The following is a 12081-nucleotide window of genomic DNA, read 5'->3' as shown; positions in this document are numbered from 1 at the left end:
AGAAAGCTAAGGCAGACAATCGTTTCACGCCTTTTTGGCGTGCAGACGCCATACTGCTTTTTAGCAGACGGTGCACCGCTGTTCTCCTGCTACTATGAATCCACCTGTCCAACTCAACTCTGCTTGGCCATTGTGAACTGAGCAGCACAGCTTCCGCAGCCAACTCTGCTCTCCCGCTATTGCCACGCTTCCAAGCTTCTCCATGTTGTCTGTCTTGGGCTCCCATCTCTGTGAAAGCCACAGAAGACAGCCATTTTCAGCCGTTGTTCCCTTTTTCTCCCCTTGCAGCAGGCGCAAATGTTTCAATGCGGCCCCTATCTACTCCGTCCCAGAGGCTGGTCCAGATTAGAAGGCGGAAACAACGAACTCGGGACGACACGTTTGCCGAGTTCATGCAATCCTCCCTCACTGATAGGGCCCAGTTGAATGCGTGGAGGCAAACAATTGCGGAGTCGCATAAAGCGTTACATGAATACAAAGAGAGGAGGGACATGCACGATGAGAGCAGGCAGGATGCTATGGTCAAGCTCATTGGGGAGCAAACTGACATGATCCGCTGTATGGTGGATCTAATGCGGGAAAGGCAACAAGACCACAGACTGCTGCTGCAGCCCCTGAATAACGGCCCTTCCTCCTCCCCAAGTTCCATAGCCTCCTCACCCAGATGCCTAAAAACACGGGGGGAAGGGGGGAGGCTACAGGGACCCACACAGTCAACCCCAGAGGATTGCACAAGCAGCAGAAATTTGGCATAGCCTAAATTTGATTTGGTTTCTGGACTTGTCCTTCCCTCATCCTCCACCCCCAAACCAATACTCCCCCTCCCCCATCTAGCTTCTGATTTCTCTCAATCTTTTGCGCAACAAATAATAAAGAACAGTTTTTAAACAATCGTGACTTTATTTCCATATATATATATAGGGGGCAGGTAACTTTAAGAGAAACAAACACAATTCTCACACTTTACCCTGGACAGTCATGAAACTGGCTTTCAAAGCTTCTCTGATGTGCAGCGTGCCCAGCTGCGCATTTCTAATTGCCCTGTTGTCTGGCTGTGCGAAACTGGCCACTAGGCGAGTTGCCTCAACCTCCCACCCCGCCATAAACGTCTCCCCCTTACTCTCACAGATATCGTGGAGCACACAACAAGCAGCAATTACAATTGGAATATTGATTGTGCTGAGATCTAACTGAGTCAGTAAACATAGAATCATAGAATATCAGGGTTGGAAGGGACCTCAGGAGGTCATCTAGTCCAACCCCCTGCTCAAAGCAGGACCAATCCCCAATTTTTGCCCCAGATCCCTAAATGGCCCCCTCAAGGATTGAACTCACAACCCTGGGTTTAGCAGGCCAATGCTCAAACCACTGAGCTATCCCTCCCCCGCATGAGCTATCCCTCCCCCCCAGCGCCAGCGTGCTTTCAAATGTCCAAACACACATTCTACCACCATTCTGCACTTGCTCAGCCTATAATTGAACTGCTCCTTACTACTGTCCAGGGTACCTGTGTATGGCTTCATGAGCCATGGCATTAAGGGGTAGGCTGGGTCCCTGAGGATAACTATAGGCATTTCAACATCCCCAACAGTAATTTTCTGGTCTTGGAAGTAAGTTCCTTCCTGCAGCTGTTCAAACAGACCAGAGTTCCTGATGATACGAGTGTCATACACCTTTCCCGGCCATCCCACGTTGATGTTGGTGAAATGTCCCTTGCGATCCACCAATGCTTGCAGCAGCATGGAAAAGTACCCCTTGCGGTTTATGTACTGGCCGCCCCTGTGTTCCAGGGCCAAGATAGGGGTATGCGTTCCATCTATCGCCCTGCCACAGTTAGGGAACCCCAGCGCATTAAAGCCATCCATAATGGTCTGCACATTTCCCAAAGTCACTACCCTTGATAGCAGCTGGCTACTTGCAGCACAGCAGCCCGCACAGTAGATTTCCGCTCTCCAAACTGATTCCCAGCTGACCAGTAGCTGTTGGGCGTTGCAAACTTCCACAGGTCTATGGCCACTCGCTTCTCAACTGTGAGAGCTGCTCTTATTTTGGTGTCTTTGTGCTTCAGAGCAGGGGACAGCAAGTCACAGAGTTTCATGAAAGTGGCCCTAGGCATACGAAAGTTTCTCAGGCACTGGGAATCATCCCATACCCGCAACACTATGCGGTCCCACCAGTCTGTGCTTGTTTCCCGGGCCCAGAATCGGCGTTCCACAGCATGAACCTGGCCCAACAGCACCGTGATCTCCCAATCGCCACATGCCGTGCTGTCTGTGTCCATATCCTCATCAGTATAGTAATCGCGCTGTTGTTGCTTCCTCGCCCGGTTTTTGCAGGTATTGCACATACTGCTGGATAATGCGCGAGGTATTTACAATGGTCAAAACTGCAGCAGAGATCTGATCGGGCTCCATGGCTATGGCGCCTGCATGGGTAATCCTGGAAAAAGGGTGCGAAAAACGTAGGAGAGCAGGGTGGCAGCAGAAGCTGTGCTGTTTGGTTCACGGTAGTATTTTAAAAGATACATTTTAGAGCACAAAGAGGACACGGTTTCTCAGTGAAACAGGCAATTCATAGTACACAGCACATGTTCTTTCTGTACAAGGTCTCATTTTGCCTCTTATACTGAAGTGCCTGCCACTTTGGTGTGAGTAAGCCATCACATGCAGCCAGGCAACAGAATTCAGCTTGCAGGCAGCCTGCGGGCTCTCTGGGATGATCGCTTCACACAACACTCCGCCCGCCCTCCGACACACACACATACCCACCCACCCACCATGGGGCTCTGATGAGGCTCTGAAAAGGGATGAGCCCTTTAAAATAAATGCGAACAGCCCAGCGAGGCTCTGATGAGGCTCTGAGCAGGGATGATCCCTTTAAACTAAACACAAAGAGCCCAGCGCGGTTGGGTTTCCCCCTATCGTGTGGCTCCAATCAAGCTCTCACTCATCAGAAGTGCCTTCTCCAGGGTCATGGTCCAGGAGCATGCTTTGGGAGTAGGGGGAGGCTATTGGCTCCAGCGTTAAGAATAGTTCCTGGCTAGAGGGGAAAACAGATTCCCCACTTGCCGCCTGTGCGCCGTCCTCCTCCTCTTCGTCCTCCAAAAAAACCTCATCCTCCTCGCTCCGTGCTACTCCCCCCTTGCAGGTGTCCATGGACAGTGGTGGGGTAGTAGTGTTGCCACCCCGCATAATAGCATGTAGCTCACAGTAGAAGCAGCATATATGGGGCTGTGACCCAGAGCGGCTGTTCGCCTCCCTGGCTTTTTGGTACACTTACCTGAGTTCCTTGATTTTTGTACGACACTGTTCTGTGTCCCTGGAGTACCCTCTTTCCATCATGACCCTGGAGACTTTAGTGTACGTATTTGCATTCCTTTTTTTGGAATGTAGTTCTGCCATAACAGATTCGCCTCCCCAACATACAATGAGATCCAGTACCTCCCGTTCGGAGCATGCTGGAGCTCGTCTGCGAATCCGGGACTGTGTGGTCGCCTGTGATGGTGGACTGTGCTGATGGTCGACTGTGCTGATGGTGACCAAACAGGAAATTCAAAAGTTCCCGGGGCTTTTACTGCCTACCTGGCTAGTGCATCGGAGTTCAGAGTGTTGTCCAGAGTGGTCATAAGGGAGCATTCTGGGATAGCTCCCGGAGGCCAATATCGTCAAATTGCGTCCACAGTACCTGTAACCCAGAACTGCGATCTCGATTTTAGCACTACTCCACTTGCCAAGGTGGAGTACAGAAATCAGAGTAAAGAGCCCTTTAAATCGAAAAAACTGGTTTGGTCATGTGGACCGAACCAGTTTTATTTCGAGGTAACTCAGCTAATCCCGAAATAACCGCATACTGTGGACCAGGCCTTAGTTGCCCTAGCTCCCATTGAGCTAGTGCACTAAAAATAGTAGTGTAGCGAGAGTCATCAAATCATAGACTATCGGGGTTGGCAGGGACCTCAGGAGGTCATCTAGCCCAACCCCCGGCTCAAAGCAGGACCAATCCCCAATTTTTGCCCTAGATCCCTACATGGCCCCCTCAAGGATTGAACTTACAACCCTTGGTTTAGCAGGCCAACGCTTAACCCACTAAGCTATCATGGGATAACCATGCCGACTACATGCCCAGGGGGTTCAGGTGGGTTTGTACTTGGCACGGTTAGCCTATGCTGCTGCTGCTGCTCACTGCTACCTATGCTACCCCAGCTACACTGCTATATTTAGAAGGCTAGCTCCATGAGAGCTAGTACAACTATGTTTATGCAAGCAAGAAATCACACCCTCAGCTCCAAGTGTAAACATACCCTAACTTTTAGGATATGCCACTTGAAGTGACCCAAGAGGTATTTTATCATGTATAGCCACTCAAAACCCCATTTCCTCATTCAAGTGCTATTTGTAAAAATAGAAGGTGTGGAGGGATGCGTGGTATGTAGCAGCATATTATGTAGAAATAAAACCTTTGGGTTAGAGAAAGGCATGTCACATCTACTTCACAACATATAACATTTGCATGGTTGGGTCACTGTGGGGGTGACCCAAGAAGTCACAGATAGTCAAAATTTTGTCACAGCTATTCAAATCTAGTTCCTTATTCAAATGACTAATAATATTAATATTTATGTTCTTTATACAGGAGGTGTGAGGGAGATGCTGAGGCGGCACAAGTGGGAATGGGACTTGGGGTGAGAGGGCGGGGCTGATGTGGCACAAGGAGGAACAAGGTTTAGGGTGAGAGGGAGTTTGATATGGCAGAGTGGGTTCAACTGAGATGGTGACACTGAAATGGTAGAGCTGGAGCTCAGAGAGGTGCTAAGGCTGCAGAAGCACAAGCAGGGACAGGGTGAGAGTTAATTGGCATGAGATGGGCTTAGGCTCAGGAGGAGTTGTGGAGATGGCATGAGCTAGGGCTCCTGGTGCACAGGAAAAAGTGAGTTCCTGATTTCCTAGCAGGAAGAAGCAGCAGAGTTAGTCAGGGAGGCAGCTCCAGGCACTAAGTTGGATGGGAAGCTCTGAGGTGGCACAAATGGTGTGAAATGATCAAGTTTAGGCAGGAAGCACTGAGGCAGTAAAAGTGGGTGCATGATCTGAGGCTGGGGGGAAGTGACTGAGAGAGGGGGAAGGCTGAGGTAGTAAGCTGGAGAGACAAGAGCAAGCTGAAGGGCATGAATTACAGCTAGCTCACTGTCATAAAGGGAAGGGTAACCAACTTTCTGTGTACAGTGCTATAAAATCCCTCCTGGCCAGAGGCAACATCCTGTTACCTGTAAAGGGTTAAGAAGCTCAGCTAACCTGGCTGGCACCTGACTCAATAAGGGCACAAGATACTTTAATATCTTGTGGGGCGGGGGAAGATTTTCGTTTGTGCTCTTTGTTTACGTGGTTGTTCTCTCTTGGGACTGAAAGAGGCCAGACATAAATCCATCTTCTCCAACCCATCCTAATCTAAGTCTCCAATATTGCAACCAGTGTAGGTAAGCCAGGCAAGGCGAATAAGTTTATCTTTTGTTTTATGTGAATTTTCCCTGTATTTAGAGGGAGGTTTATTCCTGTTTTCTGTAACTTTAAGGTTTTGCCCAGAGGGAAATCATCTGTGTTTTGAATCTGAATAACCTGTAAAGTATTTTCTATCCTGATTTTACAGAGATGATTTTTACCTTTTTTTTTTTTAATAAAATCCTTCTTTTAAGAACCTGACTGATTTTTCCATTGTTCCAAGATCCAGGGGTTTGGGTCTTTGCCACCCAATGCAACTGGAAGTGCCCAGCATTCTGCTCCTTCCAGGGTCGCAGCCCGGGCTCCCTCATGGAGACATTCCTGCTACCCTGGAGAGGTCACCTGCTCTACGCCTTCCCTCCATTCCCTCTCGCGCACGAAGTCCTGCTCAAGATCTGCAGGGAGGGGGCAAAGGTAATTCTGATAGCTCCAGCGTGGCCTCGCCAGCACTGGTACATCACGCTGCTGGAGCGGTCAGTGGACGTACTGGTCATGTTGCCTCTCCTCCCTGACTTACTCACTCAGGACCACGGTCGCCTCTGTCATCCCAACCTACCGTCCCTCCACCTCACGGCTTGGAAGCTTCATGGCTGAACCCCACAGAGCATCTGTGCTTGGAACAAGTAAGAGAGGTCCTGCTAGGCAGCAGGAAACCCTCCACTAGAGCCAGGTATCTGGCAAAGTGGAAAAGATTTTTGTGTTGGTGTGACCAGCGCCACACCCCCCCAGCGCTGATACCTCTCATCTTGGAGTACCTCCTGCACCTGAAACAGCAAGGCCTGGCAGCATCCTCCATAACGGTTCACCTCGCTGCCATTTCAGCCTTCCATCGGGTACGTCTGGCTGCTCGGTCTTTGCCAACCCTATGGTTGGTCACTTTCTCAAAGGCTTGGGCCATTTATATCCTCAGATCTGCCAGCCTGTCCCTGCATGGGACCTTAACCTGGTCCTTTCAAGGCTCATGGGGGCCCCTGTTCGAACCGCTGACCACGTACTCCCTCCTGTATCTGTCCTGGAAGACAGCTTTCCTGGTCGCCATCACATCTGCCACATGAGTCTCTGAGCTAAAGGCCCTCACCTCAGAACTGCCTTACACGGTTTTCCACAAGGATAAGGTGCAACTCAGACCACATCTGGCCTTTCTCCCCAAGGTTGTGTCACACTTCCACACCAGCCAGGACATTTTCCTACCCATCTTTTACCCAAAGCCTCATGCTAGTTCCCGGGAACAGTGGCTACATTCCCTTGATGTCTGAAGAGCCCTAGCTTTCTACATCGAGCACACTCAGATGTTCAGAAAATTGAACAAGCTATTTGTAGCAGCGGCGGACCAGATGAAAGGCCTCCCAGTCTTTTCCCAAAGAATATCCTCCTGGATCATGTCCTGCATTCGCACTTGCTATGAGCTGGCCAGAGTGCCGAATCCAGCTCTCACGGCAGACTCCACTAGGGCCCAGGCCTCACCAGCAGCATTCCTGGCTCAGGTCCTGATCCAGGAAATCTGCAGGGCAACAACTTGGTCCTCAGTGCATACCATCACCTCTCACTATGCCATTGACCGGCATGCCAGAGACGAAGCGGCTTTCGGTAGAGCGGTCCTACCATCAGCATTTCCTTAACTCCGACCCCACCACCTAGGTAAGGCTTGGGAGTCACCTAATTGGAATCGATATGAGCAATCACTCTAAGAAGAAAAAACGGTTACTCACCTATCGTAACTTGTTCTTCGAGATGCGTTGCTCATATCCATTCCAAACCCACCCGCTTTCCCCTCCGTCAGACTAGCCAGAAGGAACTAAGGTGGTGCCAGGTCAGCAAGGTCATATATTGAGCACCATGAAGGCGCCACTCCAGGGGGCTCCACAACCAACCCGACGAGTGCTGCTAGGGGAAAAGCTTTCTGACGACTATGCATGCAGCGTGCCACAGCTAATTGGAATGGATTTGAGCAACGCATCTCGAAGAGCAACAGTCACAATAGGTGAGTAACAGTTTTTTCACAGATCTCTGCCTGTATTTGCCTGCCTTATTAGGGAGATCACCCTGTAACTGGGGTTTAACCGTCTCTGCAGCAGTGATATTGTAGGATCTCTCTGTTATGTTATCCGATTAAAATATGACCATGTAGACCATTGTTGCTATCACTGTTATATAATTGCAACAAGTCTTGTACAAAAGTATGTGAAGTAAGTTGTCCATGGAAAGGTTATGATTTGCTGAATATTATGTGATTTGTATGCATGTATTATTTTTGTATCTGATGTTATGAAAATTAACTATATACCTGTATTTCAAATGTTTGCTCCTGTGATAACACCCACATGGTATTTAGCCTCCAGATCTTGGAGGGACTATTCAAGTTAAATGGCTCATCAAGAAACACTTAAATCACAATGGACCATGGGAGATGCCTATCTACACTTCATGGTTTCTGCTAGGACTACGCAAAATCATGCATGGACATGTGACTTGCCCATGTGACTCCAAACACAATTTTGTTACCTGTAATTTTCCACAGTGAGAACAATGGGTTTCCCTTCAATTGGTAGAAGGTATAAAAGGCCCTGGAAACGTCTCTAATTTTCCTCTTTCCTACTCAACCCTCTGGACTATGAACTTATACAAATAGGAGCATTCTAATCAAAGGACTGAGGATCTTCCAGTGATTTGGAAGCAACCAGAGACTTCACAAGCCAGCAGTCTATTCCATTACTGCTACAAGCCTGATCCAAGAACTTTGCAATTGTTGTATGTATTTGATTCCTTTAACCAATTTTAACTCACCTTTCTTTCTATAAATAAACCTTTAGATTTTAGATACTAAAGGATTGGCAGCAGCATGATTATTGGGTAAGATCTGAGTTATATATTGACTTAGGTGTGTGGATGGTCCTTTGGGATCAGAAGAACCCTTTTCTTTGATGAAACTGGTTTTAAAGAACCAGTCATCATTAAGTCTAGTGTTTTTGGTGGTGATACAAGGACTGGAATGCCTAAGGCGACTGCTTTTCTGACTTGTTTGCCAGTGTGGTGAAACAGAAGTTTACTTTTGTTGCTGGTTTGGTAGAACTTATGGGAGACTAGCCACCAGTTTTGGGGGTGTCTGCTCTATTTCTCTGCAGTTTGTTCTGAATTTTGTATTCTCAGTTGTGACCCACAGAGGCACAGTGAAACTCACTCCTTTGACAGGTTTGCTGGTGAGATTGCCCTGTAATTGGGGTTCTCAGATCTCTGCCTCTATTTGTCTGCCTGGTTAGGGAGACTGTCCTATAATTGGGGTTTATGTTTCTTGCTATCAGTTTGATTGTTTAGTGAGAGAGACTGGTTTGCGATTAACCATGAGGTCTCTCCCCTTTTTTCTCTTGGCAACAAGAGGGGTGAAACACTATGACAGAACAGTGTGAGCGAAACTTATTCTGTCAATGCTCAGGCAGTACCCCTTCTGTGGGTGTCATAAATATAAAGGGAAGGGTAAACCCCTTTAAAATCCCTCCTGGTCAGAGGAAAAATCCTCTCACCTGTAAAGGGTTAAGAAGCTAGGATAACCTTGTTGGCACCTGACCAAAATGACCAATGAGGAGACAAGATACTTTCAAAAGCTGGGGGAGGGAAAAACATGTCCTAATACCAAGAATGCATTCCAACACTGACTTTTATCATTCATTCTTTACCAATCACTATCACAAATAAGACTGGTTTTAAAAAATGGTGATACTCTCTCAGTGTCCGCCTACAACCCAAGATGTACCCACTCATTATACCAAAATAAAGTGTAATTCAGAGAAGATTGTGCTATCTTCATAATATGGTTATCCATTGCTTGTCTTGTATGCTTTGAACATGAGCAAAATATTTTTAAATGATATTTAAATGGTCATGGGGCTTCAGAGACAACACTCATTGGCAATGAAGACACAGTTTCTACCTCACTTAGTGCTACTGCTTCATGCTGCCTTCTTTTGGAACAAGATGCAGCCACCAGAGAAAAATATCAATTCATTGCATCACCACCAATGAAGCCAATCTAATCTCTGATCACAATAGCATTTCATAATCACTGCCACCCTTGTGCTCTCAAGATATTTGGTCTTGCTGCTAATGGTTAGTGTTCTGGAGTTGTGTCCCAGGTGCCACTTGGGGCCATCTGGCAGGGGGCTCGAGATACCACACCCAGGGATCCCTTAAATGTGCATGTATCTACATCCTAGTTTGCCAAAGAATGCCATGTAAGGTCTCTGCTGCAAGCCTGTGTTACACTGGACTTCATAATCATTGCAAAATGTATGTATGCATAATATGTCAGGAGTTATGCACATAAACTGAAAATTATGTTAAGGTCTGTGACTTGGAGCTGCTCACCAAAAGGTTAGACTCAAATTAGAGAGGGATTTTTTGTTTGCAAGTAAGCACTCATTGTGAAGTGTATAATATTCAATTTACATGTAGACAGTCTGAGCACAGTGCTAATCAAGTAATTGTAAGTCTCCAGGGGGGATTATACACAGGAAAAAAACAAGCAGTGGGGGTTAGCCTGTTTGCAAATGGAAACAATGTATGTTTGGGATTATAACTGCAAACTGAGTCTCTGTACCTACATCTTTTACCTAGGAAGTAAGCTGACAACGGTTTGCTTCATGATAGGAAGATCACAGGTACGCCTGGCTGTAATACGATGGAAAGATTTTGGGTGAGCTTTTGTTCTGTATGACCTGACAAAGTCTTGTTCATTAAGTTTAGGCTCTAGTATGAGCATTATGATTTTATTTTATATTTAACCCTTTGTTTCTAATGTTTTTGCTTGCTGTCATTTGAAATTGCTGTTCTTGGTTAGATTTATTTAGAGAGAAAACGAATAAGTTTGTGTGTGTCAAGCAGAGCTGTGTTCTATGGTGCAACTGGTAAGCTGTGGTGTACTGTTCCCTTGGGCACAGAAGATGTGAGTTCAATGACTGTCCTGGGAATCAGACGCTGGACATTCCAGGGAGATGCTCAGAGGACTCGGGTTAGAGTGTGCCTATCATTAACCTATAAAGAGAAAGCGGGCCCACAGCAGTCTGGAAAGCAGCACTTGTTTCCAGAGGCTGGGGGTGTTGAGGAACTGACCCACAGTAGGCACAGATAAAGCTTCCTCACACTAAGAGCAGGGTGTAGCCAAGAGAGCCATGCAGAAAACCCAAATTTATCTCCCAGTTCCTGTCAGTCTCTGGCTAGCAGTAAATGGGAATACACCAGATGCAGGATGTCTAGCCACAAGGTAAAATATACTTTGTTGCACACACAACAGTAAAATGTTCAAGCTAATGGACTATGTCTTTTCTCCCCACCCTTTGTTTTTTAAAAAAAATATAAAGCAAAAGACTGATTTTCCCCAGGAAAATTCAGCATAGGCACTGACAGTACAAGCTTCTTAATCTTGCTCCATAAATGTGTTTTAACGATCACCTGCATCTCTACAGCTTGTCTACACTTGGAAATTGTACAGTTTCTGAACACTGTTGGCAGTAGCCATGTTAGCTGAATGAGGGCTGAACAGAGTTTGGGAGTCAATATACTACAAATTGTGTTCAGTGACCTGCCAGCTAACCACTGAACTGTGTTCAGCTCCTATTCAGCTAATGTTACTGTTGACAGCTGTGTTAAGACCTGGCAAAATGTTCATATTTTAACTGGGCCTTTAAGGTGAAGGTAGTTCAGTTTCCATGCCTGGTTAATCATTAGCTTCTCTCCTAACACCACCACTAAGGGTTCCAATGAGCGCTACAGCTATGTATTCATTTATGATATGGACACCTGTCCATTACGAAATAGATTGAGACCACCTGCTCATTTCACACAGGTCATCAAATTGCCACTCATTACTTTCATCATTACTTCAGCCAGTGGGCAGGAGATGAAAGGTTTAACTTCTTATCTCCTGAGGCATCCAACAGCAGAGCTTGGTTGTTTGCAAGAATTACAAAATACACAGTGTAGTTTGATAGCAATTAACTTGTCCTCAGACATTTCACTAAACAAATCAGCATATAAGTATGGTAATGATAATAAAGTTGCCCTAATTACCCTGACACAGTTAATAAAAAATAACAGCACTACAGCAAAATATTGCAAGAAAGCTGGTTTCATGGTACTTTAGGTTACAAAATCGCACTAGCACAATCAATGCCAATTTTGTGGATGAAGATGTAAGAAAGAGGCAGAGACAATACTTAAAATGAAAGTCCAAAAACCAACCAGAAAAATAATTGAGACTTCAGAGAAAAAAGATAAAGCAAGGACAAAAAAATCCAAGTTGCTTTTAGAGACAATCGCATGATTTATTTTGAAACTTTAGACTAAAAAAATCCAAATATTAGTCATTTATGCTCTACAGGCATCTCCAGGCTGCTGTGTTTAAGTTATGTATGTGGGTGCCATTATCTAACTTTCCCACAGTAAGTAGATGCTTGTCCACAGCATCACCTCCTCAGAGCAACCACCACTTAGGAGCAACACGTATGTTCTTTAGAGGAGCTCCAGTTCCTTATTATTTAATCCCATGTTACAAAAAATAGGCAGAGAGCGCTGTTGCTATATATGGTACACTACTTAT

General features: G+C 46.3%; 1 protein-coding gene across 2 annotated transcripts in view; it reads right to left on the bottom strand.

Annotated features, from left to right (window-relative positions):
- The window catches only part of LRRC20 (leucine rich repeat containing 20), a 152233-nt gene that overhangs the window by 99828 nt on the left and 40324 nt on the right, over positions 1–12081 (bottom strand). The window lies entirely within an intron of this gene.

The sequence above is a fragment of the Lepidochelys kempii genome, chromosome 7 (assembly GCF_965140285.1).
Source record: "Lepidochelys kempii isolate rLepKem1 chromosome 7, rLepKem1.hap1, whole genome shotgun sequence".
Taxonomy (NCBI): Eukaryota; Metazoa; Chordata; order Testudines; family Cheloniidae; genus Lepidochelys; species Lepidochelys kempii.
Note: the sequence above shows the minus strand (reverse complement) of the source record. Positions and strands in the feature narration are given on the sequence as shown.